The sequence below is a fragment of the Chionomys nivalis genome, chromosome 14, assembly GCF_950005125.1.
Source record: "Chionomys nivalis chromosome 14, mChiNiv1.1, whole genome shotgun sequence".
NCBI classification, from domain to species: domain Eukaryota; kingdom Metazoa; phylum Chordata; class Mammalia; order Rodentia; family Cricetidae; genus Chionomys; species Chionomys nivalis.
The window spans coordinates 59,002,882-59,026,666 of NC_080099.1; positions in this window are offsets into that span (position 1 = coordinate 59,002,882).

Here is a 23,785-nt window from a genome sequence, read left to right on the forward strand (position 1 = left end):
TACACCAAGGCCAAATTAAGAGATGGATAAGTAAAAGAGCCTGGCCACTCCCGTTCCCAATGACCACCGGATTGCAATTAAAAAGGACTTTTGTCACTTTTTGGCAGGGCAATAGGGCCAATTATCTAAAACCCTTTGCAAGAATCCAGAGACATACCAGCAAGGCCCTTCAAGGAAACTCAGATAATTACTTTTGACAAATGTTCTCCTTGAGCATAAGAGTTACTCTGGACTGAAGTCTCACGATCCAAAGGAGGAGCAGAAGGAGAGTGAGCACGAGCAAGGAACTCAGGACGGCGAGGGGTGCACCCACACACTGAGGCAATGGGGATGATCTATCGGGAACTCACCAAGGCCAGCTGGCCGGGGACTGAAAAAGCATGGGACAAAACCGGTCTCGCTGAACATAATTGACAATGAGGACTACTGAGAACTGAAGAACAATGGCAATGGGTTCTTGATCCTATTGCATGTAATGGCTTTGTGGGAGCCCAGGTAGTTTGGATGCTCACCTTAATAGACTTGGATGCAGGTGGGTGGTCCTTGGACCTCCCACAGGGCAGAGAAACCTGCTTGCTCCTTGGGCTGAGGAGGAAGGAAGACTTGATTGGGGGAGGGGGAGGGAACGGGAGGTGGTGGTGGGGAAGAGGCAGAAATCTTTAATAATTAAATTAATTAATTAATAAAAAAAAATAAATAAGTAAAATTGACAAAAATCAAAAAAAAAAAAAAAAAAAAGAAAAAAAAAAAAAAAAAAAAAAAAAAAAAAAAAAAAAAAAAAAAAAAAAAAAAGAGTTACTCAGAACCTTTTAAAAATGACTACAGTTATACTAAAACAATCTTTAACATCTTTACCCCAATAAATAAGCAGTTCTGGGTCTCCAGCGGAATCTCACCCCCAAACCCAAGGCATGGAAACTGCTTTCTTTTGGCCAATTTATAACAGATAGTAAGTTGGTGAATAAATATTTGATTTATGCAGTCAAAGCTCTAAAAGGCTGAGCTTCAAATGCAATGCCTTGCGTTCCCGTGAGACTCGCTGTATAAAAATATCTTTTTAAAACACACACACATAAAAACGTTTACAGCTGTCCTTTAAACGATGGGGGAAAATAAGGAAAGAGAACCCCCCCCCCAATACACACATATACATATATACACACATGCACCAAAAGCTGAACGCCGACGCCCCTCTATCAACCAGAATTTCTATAGAGACATTCTTAGGATGATTACAACCTAAGCTCCGAAAGGTTAAAGAAAAGGAATACCACCAGGCCAGTAACGCCGCCCAGTAAGCCAGCGGTAAAACACACGTAGCTGCACACTCTTAATCTACCAGGACAAATGTCACTGACCCAACTTCACCAAACACACACACACACACACACACACGAATTGCACACGTGCAGAGAACGTAAGGCACCGACACCGTGGCAGAGCACAGTACCTACAAACAGCGCGAACCGGGTCCACACAAAACATGCTCTCGCACAGTGTCCTCACGGAATGCACACGACACGGCACACAGACACAGAGCCCTAGCCCACATGCACACGCCTTCCAAGTGCGAGTCGGACACACACGGTGCATGCACTTGTGGAAGAGCTGAACTCACAAACGCGGGACACACACACAGACACCCGGACTGTGCACGGAGTTATTGATGAAATTCCAGGGGGTGGAGGGCCGGGGAGGGAGTGGTAATTGCCACACAAAGGTCTCGAGAGCGGCAGAGAGGGAAGTGCCCCGCGCCGAGCACTCGGAGATTCACCGGTTCGCGGGAGGCGCCGCGGGACTCCCAGCGCCAAGTCCCGAGAAGAAGTGTCCCGGGTGGTCCCGGGCGCGCGGGGCGCGGGGTCCCCGAGATAATCCTGCGCCCCTCGGCGCGCGCACGCACACGGGGACCCCGGCAAGCCCACTCCCGCGGAATAACAAAGAGCCGTAGCCGGGGAGCGGGGGAGCGGGCGGCTCCGGGCGAGGGCCGAGGCGGCGCGGGGCGCGGGGCGGGGCAGGACGTACCAGGCGGGCAGCCTCGGCCCAGGTGCGGTCCTTCTTCTTCCTCTTGTCTTTCATGTTTGCATCTCATTGATGGTGCTGAGGATGACGTGGGGGGGATTCCGCGGGTGTTCGGGGTGCGGGCGCCGAGACAATGACCCAGTGACCCGGTGACCCGCACTCGCGCGGCGGGGGGAGGCGCGGGCGGCGGCGGGAGGGACGGAGCGCGGCGGGTGGGGGTGGGGGCGCGCGGCGGCGGCGCGCGGGGCCGGGCGGGGGTGGCGGGACCAGGCGGGGGCGGGGCCGGGGGCGGGGGCGGCGCGGGCCGGGCTGGCTCGTGCGGGGCTCGCGCTGCGCGGCGGCCGCGGTGACAGCTCGGGGGATGCTCCGCTCGGCCCCGCGAACAACAATACACTCTGACGTCACGGGGAATGGCGCCTCGCTCACACCGGCCCCGCGCGCGCTCCCCGCGCACTCTCGCCGCGCGCCCCCTCCTCCGGCCACGCCCTGAAGCCCCGGCCGGACCCTTTTCCTTCCTGGCAGGCCCGGGAGCAGCTAGTCCCGCAAGCTAGGAGCAACGCGGCCCACTCTGATCTGCTCTGTCCCATCAAGGCCAAAACCGGCAACCACGATGGCTTTGGGAAGTTGGGGGGCTCTGAGATCCGCAACTGGGAACCCTGTCCTGAGCACGCGCGTGCGCGCACCTCTCTCTCTCTCTCTCTCTCTCTCTCTCTCTCTCTCTCTCTCTCTCTCTCTCTCTCTCTCTCTCTCTTTCTCTGTTTCTCCTTCTTTTCCTCTCTCCCCTTCTTTCTTCCCTTTCCCCCCCCCCTCTCTCCTCTCTCTATCTCTGTCTCTCCGGCCTCCATCCCCAGCTCTGAGCTCCTCTAACCCTGAGTCTGCTAGGCGGGATGGATTCCCAGAGCTTTGCGGAACCTAATCGGTCTCCTCTGGCACAGAGCTAATATTGAACAAGCAACTTGATAGTGTGCCGAGCCACCTACCAGGTCTGAAACAATGGGAGACCAAAAGAGGCTTCGAGGATCAATGCTTCGCTATGGCTAGTACAGCAATAATTACGTTCTACATACCCTGTAGCCATCATTCCTAGTTCATAACTTGGTGCCTGTGTCAACAGTGGGACGTCCAACTAAGCGTTCGAGTATTTTCACAATTACATACGATTCCCAGGTTCTGAATGTATGGACAGTTGGGATATTACTATTAGCGAACTACAAAATAAATGTGCTACAGCTATAAAGTTTATGGTACCTTTCCAATTTCTTATGCCACTCATGAGCTGTTTAGGTTGATAAAGTTATTGTTAATCCGAGAATGAGAAGCTTTGACCCCTCCCCCATCAATCGTATGTGTATTTTTCTTGAGTATCTAAAGACAAAAGGTTACGCCCACAGGATTATTTATCTAAAGTTATTTCTTGAGTGTAATGACATGTAAATAGAACTGTGTGGGTTTCTTGTGGTCTCATCTGATCCTGCAAAGCACTTAAACATACTTTCCTGTCTACTGTGCAACTTGAGGGAACCAAGAACACCGAGGTGTATGCAAACTTTCTGTGAACTGGGCATAAGGAACCCAAGATCTTGGTCCTACTTATACTTTGTGCTCTCCTGTACTGCCGTGATTATAGGCAATACTTGTCTAAAAAATAAACACTCAAGTCTAGAAAGAATCCATTTGCCTGAGAATGAGAGCAGACAGCACACGGTGATCTCCTGAGAGCCCTGTCAACCGACTGAGGTATTGAAAGTAGTTGATTGCCAGCAATTAAGCAGAGTCATTACACGATCATAAAGATACATGTATGGTAATTCTTTAAAAATATGTTTTATTAACTTATTAAAATAAAAAAAGCTGCGCATCAGCCTAAGGAAATATCCAAAGACTTACTCTCACTTCTTTTGTTTAAAAATCAGATTTAGAAAGCACAACAATAGTATTCCCTGGGAAAAACTTTACACTTGTGATTTGCATAATTCTAAACAGGTGTGTCATGGTTTTATCTTACATCTCAAATATATTGAATTTGAGTCTTGTTAACATCTGCTTTTATTTCCAAGAGTTATCTTTATAACTACAGTAACTGATACATCAAGTTTTTTTTTTCATTATAATGTTTTTTCTTCTGCTCAGAAATAACTTTCAAGCAAGCAAATCATAGCATGGAGTTTGTTATTTTTCCAGAAGCGTAGTATTTTAAAAGAAGTTTGAGAGCCCATTACAGGACAACCTACATAAGCAAATATTTCATAGAACCTGCAATGTTGATTTAATATTAGGAGACTGTGTGTTATCCCACTTAAGCAGATTTAAACTGATGTTCAAAAAAAGCTCGGGGTCTTGCATCCCTTAGATGACAGCTCAGTGTAAATGACCACAGTTGAGTTTCTACTTTGGGATACTTATGTATCAACCACACAGACCAGGTGAATCTGGTTAGAGAGCAGTTCCATTCTTCTGTATTTCAGGCTGTTTAGTCATTAGCTTTCCTTAGATGCATTCATTTTCTAAATATCTAACAAGTAGAGTAGGAGACGGAGAGCCTGTATAAAAATCAATTATAGATCTTTTACAGATTTACAAATTATATGAATGCCATTTAAAAACACATGTATGTGTGGGGGGAGGTTATGTGCACAGGAGTGCAGTGAGAGGTCAGAAGAGGGCTCCGGTGCTCTAAAGCTAGAGTTACAGGAAGTTGTGAGTCAAGCAGCCAGATGTGGATGCTGGGAACCAAACTCAGGTCCTTCCTCTGCTGAAACAGTGGCTGCTCTTAACCATTGAGCCATCTCTCCAGCACCTACATGAATATCTTTTAAAAACAGAGTATGATAAACTTTCCAAGAAATGTGCAAGTAAAATTAATTGAAAAATAGGAAAATAAATTTCTATTGGGGAAATTTAGCAAACTTTTAATAAAAGTAGGTCACTAGAAGTAGAATTTGAAACATGTAGGACTATTTATGTTTTTGTAAGACTAACAATTAACAAACAACAACAACAACAACAAAAGCCTTTTCCAGCCAAATATAGTAAAAGTGAGTCATGACAGTTAAAAACTAGGGGACTGTTTAAGTGGGCGGGCGGTGGTGGCGCACGTCTTTAATCCCAGCACTCGGGAGGCAGAGGCAGGCGGATCTCTGTGAGTTCGAGACCAGCCTGGTCTACAAGAGCTAGTTCCAGGACAGGCTCCAAAACCACAGAGAAACCCTGCCTTGAAAACCCAAAAAAAAAAAAAAAAAGTGTGTATATAACGTCTAATATGCTAAACTCATATCAGCTCATGTAGATTCTCAAGGGCCTTTTTTGAGAAATAATAATTCAAACCCAGGGCCTAGAAGGGCCTGTTGATAGAGTCTTCTCCTTAGAATTTCTCCATCCCAATACAATAGTAATTGTCCTTGCTCCAGAGCAGGTCAGTATACAGCAATACCCTCTGCATGCCCTCTCTCTCTTCATTTCCTGTGTTGCTATGGGTTCTGAACTAATATTCCTTTGCACATGCACCCTTTACATCCCCATGCTGATTCATGTCATTTTGCAAACATTGTAACATGGGAATTAAATGGAGGATTTCATAGTTAACACTTGCTACATATGGAGAGGACCCCAGTGAGTCGGGTCCCAGCACCTATGTCAAGCAACATACAACTACCTGAAACCCCACCTCTAGGGAATCCCATATCCTGTCTGGCCTCTGTGGACAATCTAAGACATGTGGCATACAAACGGACAGATGAGTACAAACACTCACGGACATATAAATAAAAATAAATACTACAACATATTTAACATTAACAAATGAATATGTGGTGAATGCCAAACATAAGTAATAATAACTGTTCATTTACCTACAGCCATGTAGAGGTGATAGTATGATGAAAAGTGGTCAAAGGTCACACGAGAGGTCAACATTAAACAAAGACAAACTTAAGAATTTGGGGCAGAAGTTATGCTATGTCTCTGGCCCCTTGAGAAACTCAACACTTCACCATGGTTCAGTGCAAAGAGTATACCAAACATTCAAGTGTTGCTAGATAGAAAGAGTGTCTAGAACCGTGGGGTACCCAAAGTCCATCCACAAGCCATTACAGATTCTTTAGTTGGACATTGAAGGAGAAAATCTAGAATGAATGGAAACACTTTTATTTCTCCCATATAGAGCATAGCAGGGATTTCAGAGAACAGAAAGTTTAGCTGCAAACGATAAAAGATAAGAGAGAACTAAGCCAGAGCAGCAAATAAGATAGGGGAGGCTCTGGGTCATCTCTATAATCAAGCATTTTGTCTCCCAAATATTTTTATTATGCACAAGGTCGGTGACCTCAGAATTCTACAATAAGATCATTTAATGGCTCCATTTTCCCTAAGTACTTTTAGTTTATAATCAAAATCAAAAGCATCTGGAACACCCGTTAAGAGTGATGCCCCTGTTTCCTGTGTCTCAGCCCACTGAAGCTCCAACTTGAAGTGAATTACTTGTTTTAGGGTATAAATATCAAATATTTACTTAATTAAAGTATTGGAAATTTGCTAAATTTTTCCTTTTATTCTGAAGGCAATTAAAGCTCCAGTGAATCCAGAAGTATTTCGATTTTTTTTTTTGCCTTAGTAGCAATTCTCTTTCTCTTCCAGGTTTCACTTAATGTTTCCTGCCTAACATAAAATGAATAATATGGAACCACACACAATCTTTAACTAATTATCTATAATCAAATATTTCAAACTGTAAGTTCCTGTGGACTAATGACTTGTGAATATTATTCTAATACTAGGTGTCCTACGCAGTATTTCTACAAATTTCAGTCTCTTGATGTATCCATTTTAAACCAGTTTAAACTCAAACTACAAATCTTAGCATCAGACCAGCTTTGGAAACCAAGAGCTGATACTACAACATCAGCAATTCATTTTGTCAAGACTTGAGATAATGCTTTTAGTAGGAAATGTGTGGATTAAATGGAATTATTTAATATTTACTTAGAATCTGTAACAGTCTAGTACCTGGGATTTCAACATACTCTCGTTCTGTTTTGCCATAGGTAGCTATGAAGAAAAGAACAACATGGGTTTTTATTTTCTGCAAAACTCTTTATTTTTATTGTTAATTCATGTCATTTTGGTTTTGAACTAATTAGGGGTGTTTGAGACTTATTCTTAATTTTCTGGTCAACTTTTACTGTTGGCTCTCACTCCACTAATTAGAACATTTTTGTGATAGATCCAGACCCTTAGCAGCCAAAGTGTTCTTTAAACAGAGGAGAACTGGGAAAACATAAGCTAAAATATGTTCGTAGCTTTCTTCTTTTGCACTTTGTTAAATTGCTCTCTCTCTCTCTCTTTCCTGTTTTTATCTCTCCACTTCCTTGGGGCAATAGCAAACTAGGCTTCTGAGTAGAGCCCTTCATTCAAGAATTTACCTTCCCCCTTTAAACCCTTAATTAGGCATAGAGAACACAGTGTGATTTATGGCCTGGTGTTTAACAGGCTCACACTTAATCCATTACACAAAAGGGTTACACATATTCCCGAACAGCAGCACTCATTAGTTTATACAAAATGGAAAAAAAAAAAAACCACTTAGAAAATGTAAATAAAGCTTTGCCTGATAGTATCTTTTTATGCATATGCCATGTGATTCGAATTTCAACATCGCAGCCGAACAGCTTTTTGCTTATTTTCAAAGCTACAAATTAAATTTCTCTAGGTAAACTCCCATTCAATCCCACTTTTTCTGCCTAAGATGGAAAATTACATGCTTCTAAATTCATCTTTGTGTGAAAAGAATGTTCTTAGCTCCAGAAGACGACTAGAATTCTGATTCACAGTTCTAGCTCAGAAACTACACATGCTCAGTGACATGTTGGTTGTGTTATCAGTGGCCGTCTTCACTCTTTCTGCGTTTAACAAAAGCATGGCTTTTGACATAGAGACTTCCCAAAAGAGAACTTTAGAGGAATCACTAACAAGTAATTCATTCCAGTAATTTTTTTTCAATATCTGCTGTTTAGGTTGTACAGTAACTTCCTCTTTATTGTATCCATAGCACTAGAAGCTCGCAGGGAAATTTAAAGCGATTTTGCTACATTTACAAGGAAGGACAGAAAGGATGGGGGAGACACGGGGGGGGGGTCCTTTTGTAACAGAAGAATTCCTATTGCTTTCCCATTGAGTTTATTGCAGGGGACACAGCACTGCTCATCTTAGCCAATGCAGTTCCAGTAACCATGGGGTGGCATGATTGATTAGCTAAATAGCAGGAATAACTGGAAGATCTCTTAGAAACCCATTGTGGCAGGGAAATGACATCCAGTCGTGCACTGGTGCATGTGATGAGAGAAAAGAAGGGAGAGGGTACAGGAACTGCCACCTCAGTGAGAGCTACCTAGCAATGAAGAAAGCAACAGGGCTGTAGTTCAGAAGAAAGGAGGCCATGAGTCTTCAGAGTTCATCATCTCTCAGGAGTTTCTCATCCTCAGAAGAGCTGGGGCGGTGGTGAAACCAAGCATATTTATCTTTTGTATGAGAATAGAGAGATCCAGAAAGAGATCATTGCTCAACTACTCCCCCTGGCTTTCACCACTCTGTCACACTTAGATGAGATGTCTCCAAGGAAAGGGATCAAAGCTAGTTATGACATTCACCTGTCAAAATACTGAGTCGTGCCTTTTCACAATACCTGGTAAGCATATTCTGGTAAGAATTTTGATCAATGCACATTTTTAGCAGAAATTTCTTTTCTCTAGAGACCCTTCCCCATTTTTAAACCAACAGGTGATCAATACAGTAGAACACCTCAAAAAACAGAGACCACAACCTTTCTATCTAATTTACCCTCATTGAATTTCTATTTCCTAAGATTGACACTCTCCATTCAGTCTTTGTGGCTGGTTTTCTGTACTTCTCTATGCAGTAAAGGAATAGCTTATGTTGGAAAATTGTTTAATGTTTCAATTTCTGTTCTTTCTTTGTAAGATATAATGATTACAACATGTTTAAGTCTCAGGTTCAAGTCACGACTTTAACAATAGTATATGTTCATAACTATCATTCAGAGGAAGAGAGAAAACATCCCTACCACCCCAAGCGTTCTTCCTGTCATTTGCGGTCACTGCCTGGACTCTGCACTTTCAGACTGGCATTAACTTGTGTGAGACTCTTTAATATTTTCCTGTCAGTCACTGTCTATTTGAGTTTGTAATGGCAGCTGGTGCACTTAATGAAGTTATATAAGTGTATGTATTTAATTTTCTGTTATGATTAAGGCTTGGCATTTGCCAAGAAATCCTTGCATACTCCAAGGTCAAGAAGAAACAGACTTATTGCTCTAGGCACCACACATTTGTCTATGGTATAAACATAATTAATTTTTGTGACTAGGATGAAATATAATATTTTATGTAATTTATTATTTTATCACTCACTGAATTTCTTTAGCACTGTTACCACACTAAAGAAAGAAGCTGCACGGATCTTTCTGGCTTTTTTATTGAATTCTACTTACTTGTTTGGTTTATTTTATCTGCACTAGGAAGAAACTATCATGATTGCTGAAGCTTTGCAGGGAAGTTGAAACAAAATGTAAATTCTGATACCTTCTTCATTTTGTGAGTTTTCTGGGTGATTGCATTTCTATACAAATTAAAGAGTCAGCCATTTTTTGTTATGAATGGACTTGAATTTAGAGGTCAATTTAGAAAGAATAGTTCTATTAGCCACATTGAAATTGGTTTATTAATGAAGTTAAAATTATTTGAGGAACTCAAATGAAAAATACTAAAACTACTATATTTGTAGAATTGCAGTAATTGTTTTCAATTATGTTTTAGAATTCTTAATGTTTAACTTTGGAGAGGCCTTTTATATTTATCCTCAAGTCTTAATCATTTCATTTCTGGAAATTTTTATTTTAATTTGAGTTTGGGTTTTTTACTAATATTGTATTTGTTTAGTAGATTTTAAAATAGTGATCTTTTGTATTATAATTTTGCCAATTTTATTCATTGATTCTATAGAATTTATTATTTGCACTAATATTGCTTGAAAGTATTGTGTTGTATTTCTTTTCTGATTTAATGCATTTTATTTTTCTTGCTTTATTACACAAGCTAATATTTTCAGTTAATTATGAATGGATATGATGGAAAACTCATCCAAATATCTATCTCTGGAGTGAAGAAATAAGGTTTTCATTTCAGTGTTGCAGGATATTTGTTTACACTGTGTGAAGATGTGTTGCTGTGACTGGAATAATAATAATAATAATAATATAAACCAAATGGCCGGTAGCTAGGGAGAAGCGATAGGCAGGATTTCTGGGGAGAGAGAGGAACACCTGGGAGATGCCAGCCAAGCACAGAACGAGTCGGGTACATAAAATGGGATAGAGGTAAAAATCAAGCGATAGCATATAGATTAGTGTAAATATGGGTTAATGTAAGTTATAAGAACTAGTCACAAACAAGCCTATGTTATAGGCCAAACTTTCATAATTAATAAGTCTCCATGTTATTATCTGGGAGCTGACTTCCAGTACAGAAAAAGACTCATTATTACATTTAAGTGTTGTGTTAGCTATGCGCTGGTTGAAGATGCCTTTTATCTGATTAAAGAAACTTTCCTTTTTTTTTTTTTTTGTAAAGCTAACAGTTCTTACTATTTGTCCCAGGGTGAAAGTGTTACATTTTATTTAAATCTTTTTTCAAATACCAAGTGACATAAGGTATTTTCCTAATCTTGTGTAAACATACCATGCCAGCTTCTGTTACACCATATTTGCTTTAAATGCAATGGTACATTAAATATAAAGTTACTTTTAAAAATTGCCGGATTCATGTCTTTATTATTTTGTTGACGGTTTAGTAAATGATGTTTTATTAGAATGTTACTAATTTTTTTAAATATTGAGTATAGTTTGTTCTTAAACTTCATAAAAGTAGGGGTATAATGATGTGTATACAAATTTCTCGTAACAAATTAAATTTTTTATAAAAGTCTGTCTATTTTCTCTCTCTTTTCTCTGATTTGTATTTTATTAAAACTGTTCACAATTTATTGGGATCTAAACAACTTGAATATGACAAATTAAGACACTTTAATTAAAATTTATGTAATTTATGTTGTTGTGCAACCATAACCTTAATTTAGTGTTATAATACTTTCACAAATCCTTCAAAATGGTTTCCTCAGCCTATTTGAAGCCAAAACTAGCTCCTACCACTAGGGCATAGGACCATATATGTAGAGTCTGAAATATCTGGATTCATTCTCTTAACAAACATATTAATATATTATTCATTTGTCTAATGTATTGTAGGTATAAGTAGTTTATTTTTACTATGTTTATACATTTTGTTGATACAACACCAGTGTTGGGCATTTACAATATATCTACTTTTAGATGATTATATAATACTGAGAACATTTGTGCACAAATATTTAAGTGGACATATGTTTTCGTTTTTCTTGGTAAATACCCACAAGTGGAATTCCTGTTTTGAGTTGTGTATGTTTAAGTTTCCAAATCGATGCATCCTATTTAAATATATGTTTCCAAACTGGTACCTTATGCTTCAGTGAAATTTGTGTTTAAAATATAAAAACATTAACCTAACATTTTTACCATAATTTGTTTTTTTTTATTATTGAGTCTTAAGAATTCTTCATATATTTTGAACATAAACTCTTTATCAAATATCTGATTTAAAGATATTTTCTCTTTATGATTTATTTTTAACTTTCTTGACAATAACTTTTAAAGGGAAAGATTATTTTTTATGTTGATTAAACCTGACTACCTCATTCCTTTGTAACTTCCTTACAAAACTTAGTCTAATTTAAGACCACGTGTTTTACTTATGTTTCTTTCTAGAAGAGCTACAGTAGGTATGTACTTGGTTTTGAGCTATTGTATGGATATTTTTTATGGTATGAGGTTAAGAGTCCCAGCTTGATATTCTGTACTTGTGAAGATTCAGTTACTACATAATCTTTTCTAAAGAGATACACCTTATAGAAATCTCTTGGTACATTTGTCAAAATTTGAACCCCTTCCCATTCTTTTCCTAAGCCATTTGCTCAGTTTCATTGACAGTGTGTTTGTCATGATGTTAATGATATACTTTCTTAATTAATGTATTATATTTTAAAATTTGATTCTAAGATCTCTAACTTCGTTCTACTTTTTAAAAGTTGTGATGCCTATTCAAGTTTCATTAAAAAAAATGTTATACTCAGTTGTCAACTTCTACCTCAAAGGGGGGAGGACACGGCTGTTGGTAAGCAGTGCCTATCAACTACCTCCCTACCTCCTGCCTTCTCATTTACATTACTGATGACGAAATGCTTCAGTCATCTTTGTCTTTTTCCTGTGTCCAAAAATGCAATCATTTCGTCTCTGGCTGCTTTGGTAATTTTTCTTGTCTACCGCAATCTACATGTTTACATTATTTTTTATTGTAAAATAGTTTGCTTTTTTTCCTTTTATGGCTAACATTTGGTGACTGAACCACAGCAACAGTCACTTATTATCAACAGTTTCAGACTGTGAGTCTCTGCAGTATCCACTACCCACTGTAAAATTCCCTCCTTAGTTGCACTGACAACAGCAGTATTCAATGCTTATAAAGACAAATGTTGAGAAGGCGATTTGACAGGCACATTCATTTTACAAATCTATAACAGTAGCAGCTTCCTACATCCTGGGTGCCACCCAAGTATCAGGTTCTTCCAATGACTTACAATTCCAAATGTGAGCTCGCTGATGTGGAGGCTCAAGACCAATTGGAAAACAGTTGGTTGCACCTTTAAGAGCTGTGTCACTGTCATATTAGCAGGCACATTTGGGTTGGTATGTTGTGAGTGTAGCACACAGTAACCATAACCAAATAGTACTGTTGGTGCCAATTCCTCCAAAGCAGCCTGCCCTTGAGTACATAAAAGGCAGCTCGTAGTTCAGTTGCCACACTGTTCCAGTCCTGTTCCAGTCCTGTCCCAGCTTCATTTCCCCATGTTTTGTAACCAAAGCATGTGATTACTACATCAACAGGGCTTGAGATCTAGCTTTGTCATTCAACCAATAGCATTGACAGTAGCCTTTATGCTTTGTGTGATCTTAAGACTCTCTCTAGCCCACAACTTGTTGGGATGTGACCCACCAATAGGAATGGGATTTTCTCCTGAAACCCTTAAGGCTCTTGTAGGTGATTTTCCCCACCAATGCAGGGTGACTTACTTCATTCAAACTCTTCAAGTTTATTTTACTGTTCTTTTGGATGACTTTCCAAATCTATAAGACTCAAGGGTTAGCATTAATGCCTTTGTAGAGAGAGTGGTCAGTGTTTCTGAAAGTGGACTGTCATTGATTCCAGGAAAATAAAAATTGGTCTAAGAATTCAGTGTCCAGAGGCATATTATTAGCACAGCATTTGAACTGTCAACTTTGTTAAAGTTAGCAAGAATTAATCAGCATGAAAAGGTCTATCACTTACATACGTAATTTTTTTAAAGAGAAAAATTGCTAGGTGCAGTAGTATGGATCAGGCCGTTATCCATATGGCCCTCAATACACCAATCATTTTCCATGAACCATATGGCCTCCCCATGTTGGGGTGCTTTTATGGGATTACTATGATTTTTTTCTACCTCTACTACCTTTGTGTAGCTATCTTGCAATTCAGGCCTCCTTGCTGGACAGACACCGGGCCCATTCTGTGGCTGTTATCCATACATTGGCATTACAACTGACTGATGAAAAGACAGTATGTTGTGTGAACAATCTCATCCCCAGCATATTTTTTGCAAAGGGAAAAAAATGTATAGAGCCTTTTCCAGGGGAAAATGTCCACATCAAAGACAAGTTCAACTTTTTCATCTGTCCCGCTGCCCCTTGCTCTTATCTCCTATTTGGAGAACTGCTTTCAAGTCTTCCAGAGACTCATTAGCACAGTATTTATCTTGTCTGTTCTTTTCCTAGAAACTTCAGCTTAGCATAAATCTTGTCACATTTGCTTTCAGTGGCTTGAACAGACCGTAGTATTTGTTTCTCACTCCCCAAAAGAAACCCATGGTATCTGTATTAATTATTCGATTTTTCATACATAAACATGACCATATTCACTTTCAACTCCAATTCTTTCTAGTTCCACCCCATCCTTCCACCCACTTTCATTTTTGTGTTTTATTTATTTTATTTCTATAGTCCACAAAGTTAAGTTTGTACTGTTTATATATTCATGGGTATGGGGCCATCCACTGGTGAATGACTGACTTATAGCTTTCTTCATCAACCAATAAAGCAACACATATACAGAAGGACATTCCACATCAACCCTCTTCCTTCCTTCTTCTGTACTTACCTCCCCTCTTATAAAGATGCCCTATGTTCTCATTTTATTATTGGATCATTTATATCTTCCTATTTCCCTTTACTTTCTTCAGTGTTGTTTTGTATAAATCTCATGTCCTCTCCCTAAGGAGACCCTTTTCCATTTTTCTGATCAAGTCACTTGTGTAATGGTTTAGATTTTCTAAATGGTGCAATTTCCTGAGGAGCAGCAGCGCACAATGAGGGGCAGGTGATCCCACCACCCGAGGCCTCTGTGAGTCCCAGGTGGGTGGAAGGTGGCAGGTGACAGACCTTGGCAGGTTTGGTAGATGTGGCAGCAGGTCCATTGAGGAGCCTCAGAAGGTAAGAGACAGATAGGCAGGCCATGCAGAGTAAGTTAGTTTATTTAGTGGGTTATGGAAGAAAAAGGAAAAGGGGAGAGGAAGAAGGAAAGGAAAGGGAGAGAGAGAAAGACAGAGATACAGAGAGAGAGAGAGACAGAGAGAGACAGAGAGAGAGAGGGACAGAGGAGAGGAGAGGAGAGGAGAGGAGAGGAGAGGAGAGGAGAGGAGAGGAGAGGAGAGGAGAGGAGAGGAGAGGAGAGGAGGCAGCAGCCACTTGTTCCAAAGAGAGATGGAACAGAGCAGAGAGTGCAGGCTAGAAGCAGAAGGAATATCTTGTCTCTTAAAGAGACAGGACAAGTCAGTAGCATGTCATAACATTCCCATTTCTTCATTTCTTTCTTATAATAAAAAATCAGGTTAAAGGAACAGCGGATTCTCAAGACTGCTTCCTGTTTATTTGTGGGCATCATCTTAGGGGGACCCTGAGAAAACTAGGTGCTGGTCACATCCTTTATTCATGTCCAGGGTTTGTGATATGGAAATGTCCAGTATCTCTTAGACCTATTTAAGTACTGGCAGAACAGAGGACAAAGTTATGCTTAGGGAAAAAAATATTTAGGACCAAGGAATTGAGAGAGGTATATCTGACCTGTTTAAGGTGGATCCTTTAATTAGGCTCCCTGGAACTCACAAAAAAAAATGGGGGTTTGTGAAAATATAAGTTTTAAACAGCAGCATATTTATATCAGAATGACTGTGACAAATAATTTTGCATAATGAAAAGTATCTTTAAGGTATGAAAGGCAGATCAAGAGAGAATTTTGTTAACTTGTAACTCATTGAAATTTGTTTGGTGAGGCTGTCCTTTTAAATGACAGAACCTCTCAGCTGTCAAACTGCATCAGAGATCTTTGAGAAAGATAAAATTTTACTTGAGTTATTGATTTAAAAAATGACAGAGAACTTACTTGGTTGGCATCTAGAACTACTCCTCAGGGTCCTTCATGTCACTGAAGGTGGTATTTTCCTTTTGCTGTTTAGTGCAGATCCTGCCAGGCTCCAGAAGATCCTGTAGGCTAAGAAATCTCTAGGAAGACAAGCCTACCTTGACCTGAGCAGCTAGGCTGTCAATTCCAGTGATTGTGTCCACTTTCTGGAGATCTTCAGTTTAGATGAAAGGCATTTTCACCCAGTGATCAAGGCTTAGCAGTTGAAGCGAATTGTGAATGGATGTTGTATTGTGCCCATTTGTCTTCTGTCTTCTTGGGAGGAAGTAGAGTGCTCTTGCTAGGAATAAACCTGTCTTTTTTGTTATAAAAAGTCTTTTAATAATTAAATATTTAAATGCCATATTTGCCAGACCTCTGAGTAGTTGAGAGCTGTTTACTGGGTATAGACAAGTTATAGAATCTGCCTGGAGAACTGGGTCCAAGCTTAACTGTACTGGTTTTCAAATTAACAAGTAAGATTTACACTTGTAAAAGACAGAAACAAGAAAAAGCTGCTTGCAATACAAGCTTAACAGTAGGACCAACAATAGTAGAGAACAGCTTAATATATTTTAAAGCAGGGTTGGATTAAATAAACTGTATTTTTGTAAGAGACTTAAAAGTATATACCAATTTAAAACATGAAACTTATTACTTTGTTAGTCTGGAATGAGATATAATGGACAGGCAAATATAACATTTAACAATAAACATGGGTTCATTTAAGTTATATGTATACACAAACACACACACAGTGAACAGGAGTTGGGCAAAGTAGATGCTTTTGGTGGACCCTACCAAAGGCATGCCACTGCACAAAACATACATGTAACAGAGTCAGCACTGGGGGGACTAGGCAGGAAATACCACAGTAAAGATGGCGGGACTTAGTCACCTGACCTGGCCTTCATTTAAGATGGTGGTGGTTGTGTTGTATGAAGAAGCCATGTTTTTTTTTGAGCCATGGGAGTTTTAAAAATAATAACAAGAGAGATCTAAAGGCACGATCTGCCCTATCGCCTAGCTGCCATGCCACAAGCCATGATGGGGAGCAAAGGAAACAGCTGCCCTGCGGATCTGACATATCTTGTCGGTTTCTGTAGGACTAACAGTAGCGGTGACAGGTTTAGAATAGAAGGAATGGGAGCAAGAGGAAAAGATCAATTTTAGATGGGTAGAGAAGGGGCTGCCCAGCAAAAGCAAAAGCAAAGCTTGCAGGACATTGGCAGAGTGTTTATAGGAGCGGGGCTGATAGTTTGAGGGTTTATTTTCCAAAGCTGAATCTGAGTCATGGCACCAATGTAATAGTTTAGATAAAATGGCACTGTTCCCTGAGGGGCAGAAGTGGGCCATGAGCGGCAGGCGGTCCCATCACCCTAGGCCTCTGTGGGTCCCAGGAAGGTGGGAGACAGAACTCGGTAGGTTGGAGTGGCAGCCAGTCCCATGAGAGCCCCGGAGGGTGAGAGACAGATAAGCATGCCATTCAGAGAAAGTTAGTTTATTTTGTGGGTTATGAAAGGGAAGGGAGAGAGAGAGAGAGAGAGAGAGAGAGAGAGAGAGAGAGAGAGAGAGAGAGAGGAGAGAGAAGAGAGGAGACAGCAGCCACTTCTTCCAAAGAGAAACAGGACAAAGAGAGGGCACAGGCTGGTAGTGAAAGGAAGGTCTGCTTGCCTCTATGGAAGGGGGAAGTGGCTGGGGGCTTGTCTCTTAAAGGGATAGGACAAGTCAGTAACAGGTCATAACAACTTGTACCCTGCTAGTACCCTCTATATTGCTCCTCAATTCCCCTATTTCAGCAATGGTTCCTTTTTACTTTTCTGTTTTCTGTAGTTATTACAATATCTGAAGTACTCATATTTGAAGATTTGGATCAACTATCCTCCAATGAGAAAATGCCATCAACATTTGTCTTATTGGTTATGGCTTGTCTCATACAATATGATATTTATAGTTTTATTCATTTACTTAAAAATTAATTATTTAATTTTTATTTATAGATGAATACTATTCCATAATTATATATATATATGTATATATTCATTCATTCATTTCAATTATTCATTCATTTATGTCCCAACAATGCTTAAGCATGAATAGGTAGACCATTTATGACAGTTTTCCAGTCGTTCCTATCCTGGGCAGCCCTAGATTCTTCTGTTAGTGTCATACCCATGGTTCCACAGTCTTCCTTTATGCTGCCTATCCAGTGTTTTGTGGCCTTCCTCTTTGCCTTATCCTGTACATATGTTGGGGACCAGCCTAAACAAAAATACCTCTTACCAGGATTAGAAGTGTGGGGATTTAGAAATTATAGTAAAGAATATGAAGACTTGAATGAAAATAATAAAATGGAGACACATATAGGATAGTATCAGGAGGGAATTCCAGTGAGTACTGAAATTTTGCCCATGTTTAATTTCCAATTGCTTAAAATACCCCTGACTCCAAAAGATAGGAGTAAGATAAAAAAAAAACAAACAAACAAAAAAAAAACAACAACAAAAAAAAACCACTGCATTAACGCGATACAAGGAAATAAACAGACCACTTGAAAGTTGTGGGCTACGTCCACAGTTAAACATTCTGTTGCTAGAACAAAGCAAATCACACTTACACCCTAGACCAAAATATTCTGTAGGCAAACCACATTCTGGGTAGATTCCAATATTATCTTCTTAAAGGGAATTGGAACTTAGTTGGGTCTTTAAACTTTTGAGGTAGGAACACATCTACAACTCTATTCCTAGACTACAAGGTCTGGCTATTAACCACACTTGTTGAAAATAACCTCAAGAGAGCAGAATTCTCTGCTCTACATCTGGGTGGGAACTTTGAGGTAGAAGCACTATAACCTTGAAGGAACTAGAAGTAAGTTCCAGCTCTCAGACCCTTGGTCAATGTGAAAAATGAGCTCACATTTCTGGGTCTCCACATGCTTATCTCTAAGCAGTGGTATCTTTGGGTATCTGCCATCATCCATTCTCATAACATGGCTGAAGTATCTCAAGCATCCTTGATGTATCCTGTAGTTTACTTTCTTCTGTAGATAGAGATGTTTATTAATGTCATCATAGTGAAGCCTATCTCTTCATGTGATGTCTAGAATCCTCCTGAAACATGCCATCTCAAACACATTTAGCCCCTGTTCTGAGGTGCATTTCATTGTCTAGGTTTCAGAATTATAAAGAAGGCAGCTCAAGACAGCTACAGGGGCATTAGATTATTTTTGCCATATCTATATCTATATAGTCATATTTTATTACCCATTTATCAGTTGTATTTCCATTTCCTCCTACTTTGAGTAGAGCAGTTGTGAGCATGACTAAGTATCTATGGAGTAGGATCTTGACTCCTTGGGGAATTTGCCAAGGAGTGGTATAGCTGGGTCGTATGGTAAATTTACTTTGAGCTTGTTGGAAACTCTCTACACTGATTTCAGTAGAGGCTACAGCATTTGCAATCCCATCAATGGTGAAAGCACGTTCCATTTGGCCCCCATCACATTCCTTCACATTCCTTCCAGGATTTGTTGCAGGTTGCCCCATTGATTTTTGCCATTCTGACTGGGGTAAAATGAAATCTCAACATTGCTTTGATTTACATTTCTCTTATTACTAGAAATGATAAACAATTATTGATTGAATTATTGTGGTATTTCTTAACCATTTTTTTCTTTTGAGAACTCTCTACACAGGACTCAGACCCATTTTTCAAATGGTTATTTATTATCATTGATTCTTTGTTTTTTGAAGTCCCTACATATTCTGAATATTAAACAATAGATATACAGCTGGCAAAGATTAATCTCCCATTCTGCAGACTTCCACTTCACTTGGGTGACTATTTTTTTCAGTTGTGTAGAAACTTCTTAGTTTCATAAAGTCTTACTTGGTAATTGTTGGCCTTAATATTTGGGCAAATGAAGACCTATTCAGAAAGTCCTTTATTACATCTATATTATGCTGGGTACTGCCTGTTTTCTTCTAGCTGTTTCAGCATTTCAGTTTCTACATTTAGGTCTTTGAATCATTTGGAATTAGTTTTTTATTCAAGGATATATATATGTACATATATATATACATATATATATAAAATTTCATTTTTCTGCACATGTACATCTAGTTTCTCCAGAACAATTTCTTTTCTCCATCATATGTTTTTGCCATTTTTTGTCAATATAACTGTCTGATGTTACCTCTGCTCAGATTGGGTCTTCAATTTTGTTCTGTTGGTCTACGCATCTGTTTTTGTGTCAGTTATGCTGTTTTTATTACTATGGCTCTGTAATATATCTTAAGATTTGAAATTGTATACCCTTCCACATTTTTCTGTTTGTCCTTGTTGTTTTGGCTATATGAGGCATCTTGTGGTTTCATATGAATTTAAAGATAGTTTTTTAAATATATATTTCTGTAAAGAATGAAGTGGTGATTTTCATTTGGGTCGTCATTGAATCTGTAAATGACATTTAGTAGAATGGCCATGTTCACAATGCTAATTCTACCCACTCATGAACATGGGATGCCTTTCACTTTCCAATGTTTTCCTCTATCTCTTTCTTCAGAGATTTAGTTTTTATTGTGGTGTTCCTTCACTTCCTTGGTTAGGCCTATTCCTGAATATTTTATTTTCCTAGAAGCTATTGTAAATGGGAATGTTTCCATGATTTCTTTCTCTGTATGTCTGTTGGCGCTGTATAGAAAAACTGTTGATTTGTGAGAGTTGATTCTCTATCCTGTCACATTGCTGAATTGGTTATTGTTTGTAGAAGATTTTGGTAGAATTTTTGTGATCTCTTTATATAGTATGTCATTTGCGAATAGGGACAATTTGAATTCTTTATCTATTTTTATCACTTTAATGTCCTTCTCTTGTCTTATAGCACCAGCTTGTTCAATGATGAGAAAGTGAAGAGCATGATGATGAAAATGTGTGCAGATAGTAAACATCCCAATCACATGCCTGAATTCTCTGATGCTGTCTCAAGCTCTTCTTGATTTAGGATGGTGTCAGTTGCAGGTTTCTTACATATAGATGTCATTATGTTAAGGTATGTTTCCTCTAGCCCTGTATCTCTGGGACTTTTACTGTGAAGCCATGTTAGATTTTGTTAAATGCTTTTTCTGCATCTATTGAGACAATCATGTGATTCTTGTCCATTTATGTGGTTTATTACATCTATTGACTTGTGTATGTTGAACCATTCCTAAATTTCAGGGATTAAGCCAACTCATTCAAGGTATATAGTCATTTTTATTATATTTAGTATTTTTGCAATTACATTCATCAGGGATATTGGCCTAGTTTTCTTTGTAATTGTTTTTGTGTCTTTCTCTGGTTTGTGTATTAGAGTGATACTGTATTCGCAAAAAGGCTTTAGGTGCTTTTTCTGTTCCAAATATTTTTGGATAGTTGTAGAAGATTTGGATAGTTCTTTGAACATCTTGTAGAATTCTGCTGTGAATCCATCTGTCTTGGACTTTGTTTTATCTGGAAGGCTTTTTATTACTATTTCAATCTCATTTGTTATGGGTCTGTTTATATTATTGATTGCTCCTTGATTTACTTTTGGTGGTATAACTAAATATAGGAATTTACCCATTTCTTTTAGGTTTTCCAAAGCTTAATGAAGTACATTAAAAAATATTCCCTTATAATACTCTGAATTTGTTTGGAGTTTATTGAAGCCCTGCTCGAAATTACCTGCTGTAAATGCGAAGGAAACACGAGGGTTGGAGCTGAAGGAGTGGAGGTAGGAGCTAAAGGAACGGGAGTAGGAGCTGAAGAAATGGGGGTAGCTGTCCACTGCGGTTGAAAAGGCAGGGTTTATTAGCTGGGTCCAGAGAGAAAATGGACTGTTCTTGCAGCTCAGATGGCATAGCCAGGTGCATGTGAGCAGGCAATCAACTTACAAGGACAGAGGGCTTAGGCTTAGATAGCAAAAGGCTTAGTTATAAGGAAGCTCCTTCTATTTGCCTGTGTGCTGACAGTAGTTAGAAATTTCCTGCCATTAGGCGGCCACTTTAAATTGTTATCTAAATTGTAAGGAGGCCATTTTTTTTTTTTTTGACAAAGATGGACAGGTGTGGGAATCTGTGAGTAGGGCATTAAGACTTGGGGTTTTAGGGCTTCTAAAAGGCATCCCAGTGGGGAGGCTGGATTGATGGTCTTGGATGGCTTGTTACCCATAGCTGAAACTGTGAAAACCCATGAAAACAGTGACACCACAAGACTTGTAGGGGAACATCTCCCCTCTATAGGTGGAGTGTGAAGTCGGTCAACAACGCACGGTTTGTAGAAGAGCATGCTTTATCTACAGGTGGGGTGTTAAAGCCTGACTGGCTCCAGTCTGAGCAACTGGGAAGCCAGAGAGCTAGAGATTGAGCAGTTTCTCACAGGGGGAACTATTGACGAGTGGTCCAAAAGAAAACAAAAAGAAAAATCTGAGGGACCCCTGGGCCCCGAGTCATGGGAGGACTGACCCCAGGTCATCCAAACACGATTTCAGCTGAGGGAAGCAATCCAGCTATGAATGCCAGTGAAGGGCTCAATTGTAGCCATGAAAGCTAAGGTTGTGTCTGTCCCCCATTTCTAGGAACACCAGAAGATTGCCGGGAGCTCAGTAGTCAATTCCTTGGGTTCAGAGAAACAATTAAGTTGACCAGAATGAGGAAACTCACCAGTTGATCCTGATGGTGTGTATAGAGGTCACTCTCAGGCCAATGGGAAAACATGGTTGTTGTAGAAAAAAATATGTGGTTCTAGATCCCGACTCTGGGAGAGGGGCTCAGGGAGGGAGATCCTCCTGAGTCTCACAGCACCAATAAAATTACCTGGCATGAGTGAGAAAGAAGCACAAAACACGCAACAAACACACTTAGGAGTTTATGGGGGGGGGGGCATGTATATGCCTGGGGAAGTAAGTGTGCAGAGAGAGAAAAGGAGGAAGGGAGATTGTGCATCCAACTTTTAAAAGCTGCCTAGAACATGCGCACAGGGGATTGATATGACTATGTCATACACAGATGACGGGGCTCATGCCTGCATGCCAGGGCTTAGCTGAGTCATACATGGATGATGCAACCACACATGCGTGTGGGTCATGCAGGGCCCTTTAACATCCCCAGGGCCATTAGGCACTTCTGCCTGAGTGCTTGTTCGCACTTGCATAGCCCTAGAACCCGGAAGTGTCAGCCTTATTGTGGCTGAAATCATAAAACTGCCCATTGCTGATAATGTTATTTATTTATCATCCTCTCTCTTGGATAATAAGTTGGAATAAGGGTCTGTTAATTATGTTGTCTCTTAGATTTGTTGATTTTTTTGTCTTTGTTTCTATTCCATTGACTTTGGTGATGATTTCTTATTATTTCTTGCCATCCACTAGATTTGGATTTGGTTTGATCTTATTTTTCCTACTTCTTAGGTTGCATTATTAATCTATTTATTAATGTTCTTTCTAATTATTTTAATATAGGCACTTGTTTAGAGCTATAACTTTTCTCTTGTTTATTTATTTTCAAGAGGTCTCGTTTATTATACTTTTATTTAGTTTTAAGAAGTTGGTTTCACTTTATTTATTATTTTCTTATTTACTTATTTTACATGCCAATCACAGTTTCCCCTCTCTCCTCTCCTCCCATTCACCACCTCCCTTCTACAACCCCATTCATTCCTCTTCTGTCTTCATTCAGAAGGGGTAAGGCCTCTTATAGAAATCAACACAACAAGGCACATCGAATTCCAGCAGGACCAAGCTCCTCCTCCTTGCAACAAGGCTGGACAAGGCATCCCACCATTGGGAATAGGTTCCAAAGAGGCAGCTCATATGTCCACTGCTAGGGACTCTACAAAAGACCATGCTTCACAACTGTCACATTCATGCCATACAGGCTCCCTAGCTGTCTTTCCAGGGTCAGTAAGCTCCCACAAGCTTGGTCAACTGTCTCTCTAGGTTTCTTGTCATGATCTTGACCCATCCCCATTGCTTATATGAATCCTTCTCCTTCTCTATAGTTTGACTCTGGAAGCTTGGCCCAGTGCTTGGCTGTGGATTGCTGCATCAGCTTCCACCAGTTACTGGATGAAGACTTTATGATGAAAATTAGTGT